This window comes from Peromyscus maniculatus, chromosome 11 (assembly GCF_049852395.1).
Source record: "Peromyscus maniculatus bairdii isolate BWxNUB_F1_BW_parent chromosome 11, HU_Pman_BW_mat_3.1, whole genome shotgun sequence".
Taxonomy (NCBI): Eukaryota; Metazoa; Chordata; class Mammalia; order Rodentia; family Cricetidae; genus Peromyscus; species Peromyscus maniculatus.
In genome coordinates, this window is record NC_134862.1 from 15,168,862 (window position 1) to 15,181,072 (window position 12,211).

The window sequence follows — 12,211 nt, forward strand, 5'->3', positions numbered from 1 at the left end:
TGCTAACTGTTCTTATATCTTAAATTAATCCATTTCCATAAATCTATACCTTGCCACATGGCTCGTGGCTTACCAGCGTCTTTACATGCTTCTTGTCATGGCAGCAGCTGGCAGTGTCTCCTTCTGCCTTCCTATTCTTTCTTTTCTCCTCTGTTAGTCCCACCTATACTTCCTGCCTAGCCACTGGCCAATCAGTGTTTTATTTTTTGACCAATCAGAGCAATTTGACATATAGACCATCCCACAGCACTTCCCCTTTTCTTTCTCTCTTTCTTTCTCTCTTTCTCTCTTTCTTTCTTTCTTTCTTTCTTTCTTTCTTTCTTTCTTTCTTTCTTTCTTTCTCCCTTTCTTCTTCTTCTTCTTCTTCTTCTTCTTCTTCTTCTTCTTCTTCTTCTTCTTCTTCTTCAAGGAGGGTTTTAACTTTTACACATCTCCAAAGTCAGCTTGGTATATTTGGGAATTTGGGTGTAGTCTCTTTTACTACTTCCTGCTGGAGAGGGGGGCTGTATCTTATGGGGACACAAAGAAAATTTTAGGATTATGGAGTAGTCTGTGAGGGTGCATCATCTGAGCCAGTTGCCTTGAAACGGTTCTGGATGTTGGATTATGTGGGCCTTGGTGTCATTGGAGACCTTTCAGGGGGTCTTGGCTGGTCAAACCTGATGTATCTTAATCTGGAACAAATCCATAGTCCCACGTTGGGCGCCAAATGTAGATGTAACCAAGCATCTTATTAAATAAGAAACACAGAACTAATGCAAAGAAGAAAGCCAAAAGATCAGAGCTAAGAGCCTTACCTGCCTGCTGCAGCTAGCCTCTTAAGCCAAGAGACCTCTCCAAAAGAGAGCTACTTCCTGTCTGTTTGTCTTTATATAGACTTTCTTTTCTGCCTTATCATTGGTTGTAAAACCAACCACATGACTGCCTCATCACTGTCTGTTGTACAAGCCTCCAGGTCTTCTATGGTATTGAGATTAAAGGCCGGTGTCTCCAATGCTGGCTGTATCCTTGAACACACAGAGATCTACCTAGCTCTGCCTACCAAGTGCTGGGATTAAAGGCGTGCACCACCAACGCCCAGCTTTTGCTATGGCTCTAATAGCTCTGACCCCTGGGCAACTTTATTTATTAACATACAATTAAAATCACATTTCAGTACAAATAAAAAGTACATATATACTAAAAATGCCTATATATACTCTGTGCATAATAACTGAAAGTTGGAAAAAGCCCAAATAGCAATAGTGGAGTGGAGAGTATATACAGCAGCATGTACACATGATGTATTGTGTTATGAAATTAATATACAAGCAGCTGAAGAGATATTGTGTTGTTTAAGAGTTTTGCTGCTATTACAGAACACTCAGCTTTGGTTACCCAGACCTAAGTTCAGCATGTCACAACAACCTGTAATTCCAACTTCAGGGGATTTGAACAACTCTTCTGGCCTCTAGACAGGTGGCATAAATTCATCTAGCACATCTAGACACATTCATATACATGTACACAGAAATAATTATTTGAAAATATAATACTGTGAAGTCATTCTAAATACTATGCACAGCATATATCAGAGCTAACATTAGTTACTGTTTCAGATACTGTCTCATAGAGCCAATGCTGGTGTTGTAGGAGTCATTATATATCTAAAGATGGCCAGAATCTGCATGGATTTCACTTTGACAATATTGTATAAAAGAATTCAACATAAAGAATGACTGCTTCATGGTTTTGTTAATCTCAATTTTAAGAGCAGATCAGTGGTAGAAATAACTTAATGAATTCAAAAGGTCTGGGTGGAGAGTTGGGAATATCAACATGAAGTTATCATGAGGAAAGGTCCAGGATTCTAGTAACATTTTTATTGATCTTAGTCCTGTGCATACATGTAAAATTGTATAAGATATTTACATGTGAGTTATACATGCTAATCTCTTCACAAGACACTATGCTTATCAAGGTTCCCTAAGGGAAAAGACTTGACAAAATGAATGTATATTACAAAAAGTGATTTATTAGATTGACTTACATGATACAGGCTGGGTAACTCAACAATGACTGTCTTCAAGCTGGAGAGGCTGAGAGTCCAGTAGCTATGCCTTTCAGTCTGGTGCTCCTTAAATTTGTCCTTCCCAGAAGACTCACCCAGACATACATCTCTTAGTTGATTTCAGATCCAATTACATTGACAATGGAGATTAATTATCATAGACAATTTATAAAGTTAATCCCAATTTCACAATTCAAATTTTGGGGCTGAAATGATTGTTTAAAAATTGTGTGAGAGGGTGATTCTGAGGAACCTGGTATATGTTTGCTATGATCTTCTCTGCAGGGATCATGGGAACAGGGAAAGCAGCTTCACTATAATAGTTTAGACCAATATTATCCTCATTTATAATACTAAGCTATGTTTCAGATTCCACTCCCATTATTATATTCTTCAAAGGAAATATGTATTCAACTATTTAGTGTATTTTTACTTAAAAAGTGCTACTGACGAATGTTATGGGGTTATACAAACACTTCCAGGGTAGATTGAAAACCCATTTTTATGAGATAGAATCCACACCTGACACTCTGAACTAGGCCAAGAACCTATGATTAGATAGGTCATATGCCTTTAGGGAGAGCATAATACTATTATTCCACTAAATTTATTCATCATATTTTTATTATAGCATTAAAATGACTGATTCATTGCTACACCCATGATCAGTGCATTTTCAACCCTCATCAGAGAAGCTTATTCTTGCAATAGATGACAACACAGAGATCCACAAATGTTCAATATTCAGAGAATAAGAGATCTTCGAGTGCTCCGCCCAAATGGAATATCTATCTCTCCTCAGGAAACTTTAGGGAAGAAGAGATAGAAAGACTGTAGGAGCCAGAGATGGTGGATGACTTCAAGGAAATAGTGTTTTCTGAACAGAAAGGAGTACTTACATATATGGACTCACAGTGACTGTGACAGAATACCCAAGCCCTACACAAGCTCGAGGTAGTCCAAGACTCAGCATGGAGCATGGAGGTGGGGGAGGTGGGCATAAGGTCCCATCCCTAGCTGAGGAGCTGTTGGCATTCGATAGCTTCTGGGTGAGGGAGAGTCAGTTTTCCTTAGTGGTGACCACACTCCAGAGCAGGCCCAAACCCAAGAGTTGTCAGTCAAACCAAACTGGACCTGATGACTGGAGAGAGAGAGAGAGAGAGAGAGAGAGAGAGAGAGAGAGAGAGAGAGAGAGAGAGAGAGAGAGAGAGAGAACAAAATTGTCAGGGTAGGGTAGAGAAATGGGGTAGATCTGGGAGGAGCTGAAGGGAGGGGTGAATGTGTAATCAAACCACATTATACAAAATTCTCAAAAAATTAATAAAAAATTATTTTAAAAATATATTGAGCTTTTTGTCAAATACAGGTAACTTTATCTAAATGAGTTTCAAATGTACATTTAGACTTCAACAATAACAGTGATTGAAGTAACTACTTAGATATAATTAATATTGCATTAACTTCTCTGTTTTTCGTTGTAGGTGTGAATGATTTATATGTACATACATATGTGTATGGAGACTAGTAGACATTGGGTGTTTTTCCTCAACTAGTCTCTGAAGGCATGAATGCAGTTTTTAACATAAGGTCTCCTACTGGGGTCTCTGCTGGTACCTCTGCGTGAATCTGGAGCTTATTGATTTGGTTTGGAGAGATTTCTTTCTTTCTTTCCTTTCCTTTTTTTTGGTTTTTCAAAACAAGAGTTTTTCTGAGTAGCTTTGTGCCTTTTCTGGAACTCACTCTGTAGTCCAGCAGTCAAGGCTGGCCTTGAACTCACAGAGATCTGCCTGGCTCTGCCTCCCGAGTCCTGGGATTAAAGGCATGTGCCACCACTGCCCAGCTTTTGGAGAGATTTCTAATGGTCCCTCAGTTTCTGCTTTCCCTCTCCTGAGATTACAAACACTGGGATGTCATGCCTGTGCTTCACCATGAGTTCTGAGAATCTGAACTCAGTTTCTCATGCTTGCATGGCTGGTACTTTACTGACTTACTGATCTTCTCACTCCTGGGGCTGTGTCTTTAAATTTTACCGACAGGAAAGTGAGCAACTCTTTATGAGTGCTTCATGTCCTCTTTTGTGTGCTTGGCTTGCCCTGTTTGGTGTGCAGAGATCACTGGGCCTCAGAGCCTCACAAGGTCATCATTTCCCTTTTTATTTTAATTGAAAATAGATTCTTCACTCACACAATACATTCTGACCACTGTTTCCCCTCCCTCCACCCCTCCTAGCAACCCCCTACCACCCCTATCGCTCAGACCTACTTCCCATTTGTTTCCTCTTCAGAAAAGAGTAGGCCTCCAAGAGACAACAGCCAAACAGGACAAAACAAGATATGTTAAGATAGGCAAAAGCCCTTATATGGCGGCTTGACAAGACAAGACAGCAGGAGAAAAAGAGTCCCTAGAGCAGGCAAGCCGTCAGAGACAGCTCCTGCTCCCACTGTGAGGAGTCCCATGGAAACACCACGCCAACAACTGTGACATATGCAGAGGACCTGATTCAGACTCATGAAGGCCCCCTATTTGTTGCTTCAGTCTCTGTGGGCCATGTGAACCCTGTTTAATTGATTCAGTGTGCCATGTTCTCCTAGTGAGAAGGTATTCTGCAGACCATGGAAAGAGAAACCTGGACACCAACCCAGCCACAAAACCCAGATCTACAACCAGTCCTACCTGCAAGATGTACTAGGACAATGGTGGCATAGATCTTCCAGGACTGGCCAATCAAAGTTTGGTTTAACTTGTAGCCCATGACATTAGAGGGATTCTATGTCCTACACTGCTTGAATGGAAACAGACTGGATACCCCAGATAACTAGACGTAGGGGTAGGGTAGAACCAAACACAACTTGAAAAAAAATCAATGAAATGATTCCTAAAAATAATATGCTATACTCACAGATCGGTGCCTAGTCTAGTCATCATCAGAGAGGTTTCCTCTGGTAGCAGACAGGCAAAGTGCAGAGAGCCACATCCAGACATTACATATAAAGAGAGTCTTCATCTGGTCCCTCCCCTAGGAGATCAAAGAACTCAGCAGAAGAGGAGAAGGAAAACAATCATCATTTCATTTGAAGAGCTGAGCTTCCTATGTACATGGCAGGGTTAGAGGCTTTACTTAGAGTTGGTTTGTATTTCTTCCCTTTATTTTCTCATGATGTCCTTGACTGCATTTTAATGGCCTGATTTCTCACAGCACAACTCCAACCAAAGATCCACTAGTTTACCTTTCCCCCTTGCCATTATCTTTTAATTTAGGACAGTTTTGTCATGTCATTTTGGTTTTTAAGTCAGAGGTTGTGGGGCATATTTGGGCTGTAAAGAGGATGCCGAAAGAAATTTAGATAAATAGAGCTTAAGCTTTAAGCTGTTTGTGCAGAGAGTGGATACAAATGACACCAGAGGAAGTTAGTTTAAGCTATTTGTACAGAGAATAGATACAAAGGATGGCTAAAAGGAAGTTAGCTCGGGTTGTTTGTATGGAGATTAAAGACAAATAGTGAGAAAGGAAGTTAGCTCAAGTTATTTATGCTAAAAACAAGAGATGATGTCAGGGCATAAACAACTTATAAATAGGTGCCCTTTAAAATGATTGGTTGGTTCCTTCACCCCCTCCTAGGGTTCTGAGGTTTTCTGGTATAAAAGAGGCTTACTGCCTATCAATAAATGAGTTCTTGTTTGACCTGACTCCCTGCTGCATCTGATTGTCTCTGGGTAAGAGGGAGGCTGACGGGTGAGCAGTGCACACTTACCTTTCCTCGGTTCCAGGCCATCTCTTCACAGGTGACCTAAGTTCCCGGTGGGGCAGGTCCCCACAAGAGGTATTTATATATTTATTTGTGTATTATTTATGTGATGCTAGGGTTCCTGTACTAGGCAAGCATCCCACAGTAGATGACTTATTTGACAACTTACACTTTCCAGAACCAGTAGTGATTTCTCAAATATATATGTACATAATATAAATTTTATGTTTCATATGTTATATGTTTCATATTACAAAACAACAATATCATATATATGTGTGTATATGTGTACATATATATATATATATATATATATATATATATATATATATATATATATATATATATATATTTGATAGGGAAACAATGATGTTAAGAAGGGAATAAGAGGAAAAGAAATGAAGATATATTCTTAGCAGAAAATAATAGACAAAAATTGAATGTGGCCTTAAAAACTGAAATGTTTTAGCTGTAGAGCCACAATTTGATATTTATCAGGTATTAAATGCATCAGGGCATGAAGATGAATATAGATAACAATGACAAAAGTTAAGAGGTAAATGTGAAAAGTCATAGTTACTACACATTGGCCCTTCCACTTTCTCCCCTTTTCCCTTCCCTCTCCCCTCTTTCCTTCTCTCTCACACCTAGGTTTTCTTACAAATATGTATGTGCTCACAGTCTCTTGTAGCTAGTTCCACCCTGCTCATTGGACTTCTCCTTAACACCTTAAGAAAGCCTGTGACATTTTTGCTACTGGATACTAAGTATAGCACTCTACATACTGAGAAGCAATTGTCCCTGAACTAAATCCCAGCTGAAAATCTCTGACCTGTAAATAATGAATTAATATGTATGTAAAAATTACAGTATTTTGTCACAAAAAAATAGTACCTATTGATGTTATTTTCTTAGTTGTACACTTAGAAATATGAGTATGGATTTTAGGGTGAGACATCTTATATTTAGATCCCCTCCCTGAGATTATAGGCTACTAGTGATTGCTGGTGAGGGAGAGACATTTTTCTCTTTGGTCTAGCCACTGGGAAGGTGCAATGATCTTGTAAACAAACTTTCCCATATGTTCCTGTAAGCAATCCAACTAAAACTCATTGTGTAGGAAGAAAAGACTTGAAAGGAGAGGTGGGATTATCTGGGAGGAGGAGGGAATAAGCAGTTGTGGGAGAGGCAGAGAGGGTAAGGGAGGGAATATGATCAAAATACACTAGAAACGTGAGAAAATAGCATTATGAAATCCATTATTGAACATAATTGCAGTATGCTAATAAAAATATTGGAACATCACATAACTACTATGTATTTCAATGGTTCCCTTAAGTGCTTAAGTGTAATAGTGTGAGGAATTTCCTTCTTTGTTTCCCCCCAATAATGTCATAACAGGCATCTTAGAGTTACTCGCAAAATTTTGGCACCTACAAAGTACTCTGTGGATATGATAAACAGGGGCCAGGTGATATTGTTCAATTCCATATTTGCAGAGGGCAGGAGAGCATTTACTCTCCATAGCAACAGTAATAGCTATGGATGCCTGTGTTTTACTGGAGGATTCCCCCATCAAATGTAAGTACAGAAACATTTCTCCCATTTCCTTAATGTGTGAATGGCTCAAATGGATTTTCCTAAGTGAAAAATTTCTACTCTTAAATCCTTTTAAGTGTACCCTCGTTCCCAGAAGACAGCTTGGAAATTGCTCCCAGGCTCTAGTCACACATTTCAGAGTGCAATATTCAGTGAGCCCTGCAGAGTCTACTTAATAATGAACCCTCGTGTGTGGGCAGGAAGCTAATATAGGTGATATATTGATTATAGTCCTGCTGAAATATGAACTTTCCTGTCTAACCAAGAGTCCCCAAGTAAGAAATATTGAATCTGCTTGAGCCAATTAGAAGGTGCATGAATTGAACTTATTCTATTACCCTACAGAGTTAATATTAATAAAAGAATGAGAGACTCTTATTCATTTCTCCTCTTTTGCTTTGCTCTTATGCAAAGAAATGAGTGGCCAACGCCCAGTGGCCATTCCTGTAATTAATAGTGATGAGCACTAGCAAGGACAATGGTGATCAGGGTTTGGAGAGGCTTTTGAAGCAGGCCAGAAAAGACCAGAGCTAAGAGGAATGGGACAGAGAAGAAAAGACCTCATTGTTCACATTAACAGCTACTCCCATGCTGAGTTGTGCATAGGGCACACCAGCACATGTTTGCATGGGTGTGGAGGCCAGAGGATAACCTTGGGTGTTGTACCTCAGGCACCATCTAACTTGCGTTTTCGAAACAGGGCCTCTCACTGACCTGTGGTTCCCTAAGTAGGTGAGAACTGGTTGGATAGTAAGACCCAGAGACACACCTGGCTCACTCTGTCAAGTACTGGGATTGCAAGTGTTAAGCACCACACCTGGGTCTTTTATGTGGGTTGTGGTTGAATTCAGGAATTTGTGCTTTAATAGCAAAAACTTTGCCAAATGAGCCATCTCAAGAATGAATATTTTTTTAATTTAAAAGTCCTTCATTCTGAATCTAACCTCTTATAGGCCTTCTTCCCTTATGACCAGCTAGTCCATACAAGATAGGTCAACATTAGTACTACCTTGTAGTCATTAGTGGAGGATTGTCTTGGCTGCAATAGTTGATGTATTCATTTCAATCCCTTTGTGGGTGGCACCATTCTGTGAGTTTGGTCTAGAGGTGCATAAGAATAGATAAAGCAAGTTGAGTACTTAGGTCAACCATGATTTACTTCTTTGTGCTCTTGGTTTTGATATGATGTGAATAGCTATTTATGTTCCTGCTTCCTTGACTTCTCTGTTTTAATGGACTGTAACATGATCTTCTAAGCTAAAATTAACCTTTTCTATCCTGAGTTGCTCTTTGTCAGGGTATTTTATAACAGTGACAGATTGGAACTAATAAACAAAAAAGATTCTTTGTGTAAATATACTTATCTAGAAGATAATATTTCCTGAATCACTAACTTTAAAGATTCTTTATAAAACTTTTTTTGAGGAAAGTTTATAAACTTAATATTACACAACAATTTGAAGAAAAATATATAATACCCATTGGGGACTGACCTATCATGTAAATTATCTGGGTTTGTTTTGTTGATGCTGTCTCTTTCTTCTTTTGATTTTATGAGGCAGGGTCTTTCTGGGGAGTTCATACTGGCCTTAAATTCAAAATTCTCCTATCTGAGCCTTTTATATGCTGTGATTAAAGGTGTGTGCTACAGTGCCAAGTAATTGTCTGGCTTTATTTAAGGCATATGGAAATTAGACAGAATTGTTATTGTACTTCCCTTTATCATGCAAACAAAAACATATGTGCTCAGATTTTGTGAGAATTTTAATTCTACACACTAAGTCTCTTAGTCCTCCTATTTAGTTTATCAGTAAGGTCTGCACAATTTATTTTAATCTCTCCTAACAATACATTCTTTCTTCTTTCTGAGATCTCTCAATCTTTCAACCTGCTGAAAATGGGCTGAGTTCATAATCCAATGCTTAGCATTTTAGGAGTCATTATCTGCTTGAAGAAATTCTTTTAAATCTGGAATTTCTTAATGTATTTTTCCCAGTGGCATTTACACTTTGAATCTTAGAGAATATGCTAGAGATCTCCAATAGCCTTAAACATTTAGGCATTTCTAATGAATGACAAGTTACCTAAGTTCTATTAAATATGTGAGTTAATTGTGATACCCTGATCTGGATGTTCTACATAACAAGTTTTGAGACAGAGCTTTTATAACCTATTGATCAGTTATATCTATAGTCATTTACACTTTATGTGGGATTTGAGTCTGCGTACATAAGCAGGTACAGGTGACTACATGTGTATACGTAGAGGAGCATGCCCTCCCCACCCCCACCCCCACCCCCGTATGTATGTGTGTGCACCTAAGTGTATGAAGAGGAGAGGAGGGTTACCCACAGACATTGTGTGTTGGTACGCATGGAGACCAGGAGGGGCATCGGATCCCTTGGAGTTGCCAACCTGAATGTCTTAGAATACAATCCTTATCCTTTGATAGAACATTGTGTCTTCTTAACTGATGAGGCATCTCTCCATTCCCACCCTTTCTTTTTCTTATGAGATAGATTTTCTCACAGAGTAGGTTATAATTGCTAGACAGTGAGTCCCAGTGGTCTACCTGTCTATACCCTGGCAGTGCTGACATTATAAGCACACATCACGAGGTCTGGTTTTAATTTTTGTTAACATGAATTCTGTGTATCGGTCTTGGGTCTTTGTACTTTTACTGAGACATCTCCCCAGCCCAGGATTTGCATAATTTAAAGTAGGCCAACTTCCCAGCCAGGGCGGAGCTATGGGCATCTCTCCAGACAATTGGCACAAGCGCCGCAAGACCGGGGGTAAGAGAAAGCCCTACCACAAGAAGCGGAAGTATGAGCTGGGACGGCCTGCTGCCAACACGAAGATTGGCCCTCGACGTATACACATGGTCCGAGTCCGAGGAGGCAACAAGAAGTACCGTGCCCTAAGATTGGATGTGGGGAACTTTTCCTGGGGCTCTGAGTGTTGTACTCGGAAAACAAGGATCATTGATGTTGTCTACAAAGCATCCAATAACGAGCTGGTCCGCACCAAGACCCTGGTGAAGAACTTGCATTGTGCTTATCAACAGCACACCATACCGACAATGGTATGAGTCTCACTATGTGCTGCCCCTGGGCCGCAAGAAGGGGTCAAGCTGACTCCTGAAGAGGAAGAAATACTAAACAAAAAACGATCAAAGAAAATCCAAAAGAAATATGATGAAAGGGAAAAGAACGCTAAAATCAGCAGTCTTCTGGAGGAGCAGTTCCAGCAGGGCAAGCTTCTTGCCTGCATGGCCTCGAGACCAGACCAGTGTGGCCGAGCAGACGGCTACGTGCTAGAAGGCAAGGAGCTGGAGTTCTATCTGAGGAAGATCAAAGCCCGGAAAGGCAAATAAAGCATCATTCATAGCTCATGTAATAAAGGTGTTTATTGTTCTATATTTATATTGTTAAAAAAAAAAAAAAAAGGAGGCCAACTTCTTGCATGAGAACCCAATCTGTAACTCACTATGATTTTCCCATTGTTGCTTACTCTGTCCATATCATAGGCACACTGTTGGCTGTTCTTTCCAAGCTGAACTCTGCTGTCTTCAGATCCATTCCATCCAGGTATCAGTACTTACTGCATGCCTTTTGTCATTCTCAACTTGCTCTGGCTTAATTAACAGCTTCCTACAGTCATTGATGTGCTACAGAGTCTCCACAGAGTTATACAATCCCACTCCTGTCCAGTATATGACAGCACTGTCACCTCTGGTCACAGGAATCAAGACTACACATGTCACAAAACACATACTCTACTGAAATTAGCCAAGATGAGTGGAAGCCTCTCTCCTATTTTTTTCTGATAATAACTATATTAAATGCTTTACATTGAAACCTTCATGTTCAAATCATTCTCATTTGGTAAGAATAAATATATTTTATAACTCAGTTCTTGGGATGGAACCAGGGTCCTTGTTCTTACATTGTACAACAAGCACATTACTGATATTTCCCCAGCCTGGAACTTATTTCTTAAGCAAATATCTTACTGATCACCTCTGATACAGGAAATATTTTCCTATAGTTACACTAGACCAATCAATTTTGTCTTAATCTTCCCATTGCAGGGACAAAACTTTCAAGTTTCAGCTTTCCCCTGGAATTTTGGCTTCTTCTGGGCCTCAACACTTATAAACAGAGGCAGAGGCCTATTCTCTTTATCTGCATTAATTCATTAGTTCTAGTAATTCCCAATGTTTTCCCGGGGGGGGGTAGTTTGGAAGCTGACTATTCTCCCCTAACTCTATCCATCCCCAAATACCTGGAATTGAAAATATGAATGCAGTATTTAGTACTTCACATGTTTGCACAAAATATTTTAAGATTGTCACTTTAATTGCAAAATTATATAAAACATATCTCCATGAAAATATGCTAGGTGTTATTTAGTTTAGTCTAAACAAAATATTATTATTTAATAATTCTTATCTATATCTTAAGTACTTAAGTTGACAAAAGCAACCTAAAGCAGAAAGGGGTTGTTTTGGTTCACAGTTGCTTAATGCAAGGATCTCAAGGCAGCAGGAACTTGAACTGGCTAATCCTATTATATTCATAGTCAAGAGCAGAGCAATGAATGAATGCATGCCTGCTAGTATTTATCTCACTCTATTTATACAGTCCGTATCCTAGAGAGAATTAAGATGAGTCTTCCCATGTCAATTAACAAGATAGAGGTAACCCCCAGAAGCCTGTCTCCTAGGTGACTCTAGACTGAGTCAAGTTGACAGTTGCTATTGCCAAAGAACTCATAGCATGGAGAGAGAGAGAGAGAGAGAGAGAGAGAGAGA

The 12,211-nt window shown here is 39.5% G+C and overlaps 1 pseudogene; it reads left to right on the top strand.

Moving 5' to 3' along the window:
* Nucleotides 1-10,142: 10,142 nt before the first annotated feature.
* Nucleotides 10,143-10,789, top strand: LOC102907900 (small ribosomal subunit protein eS8 pseudogene; annotated as a pseudogene).
* The last annotated feature ends 1,422 nt before the right edge of the window (nt 10,790-12,211 follow it).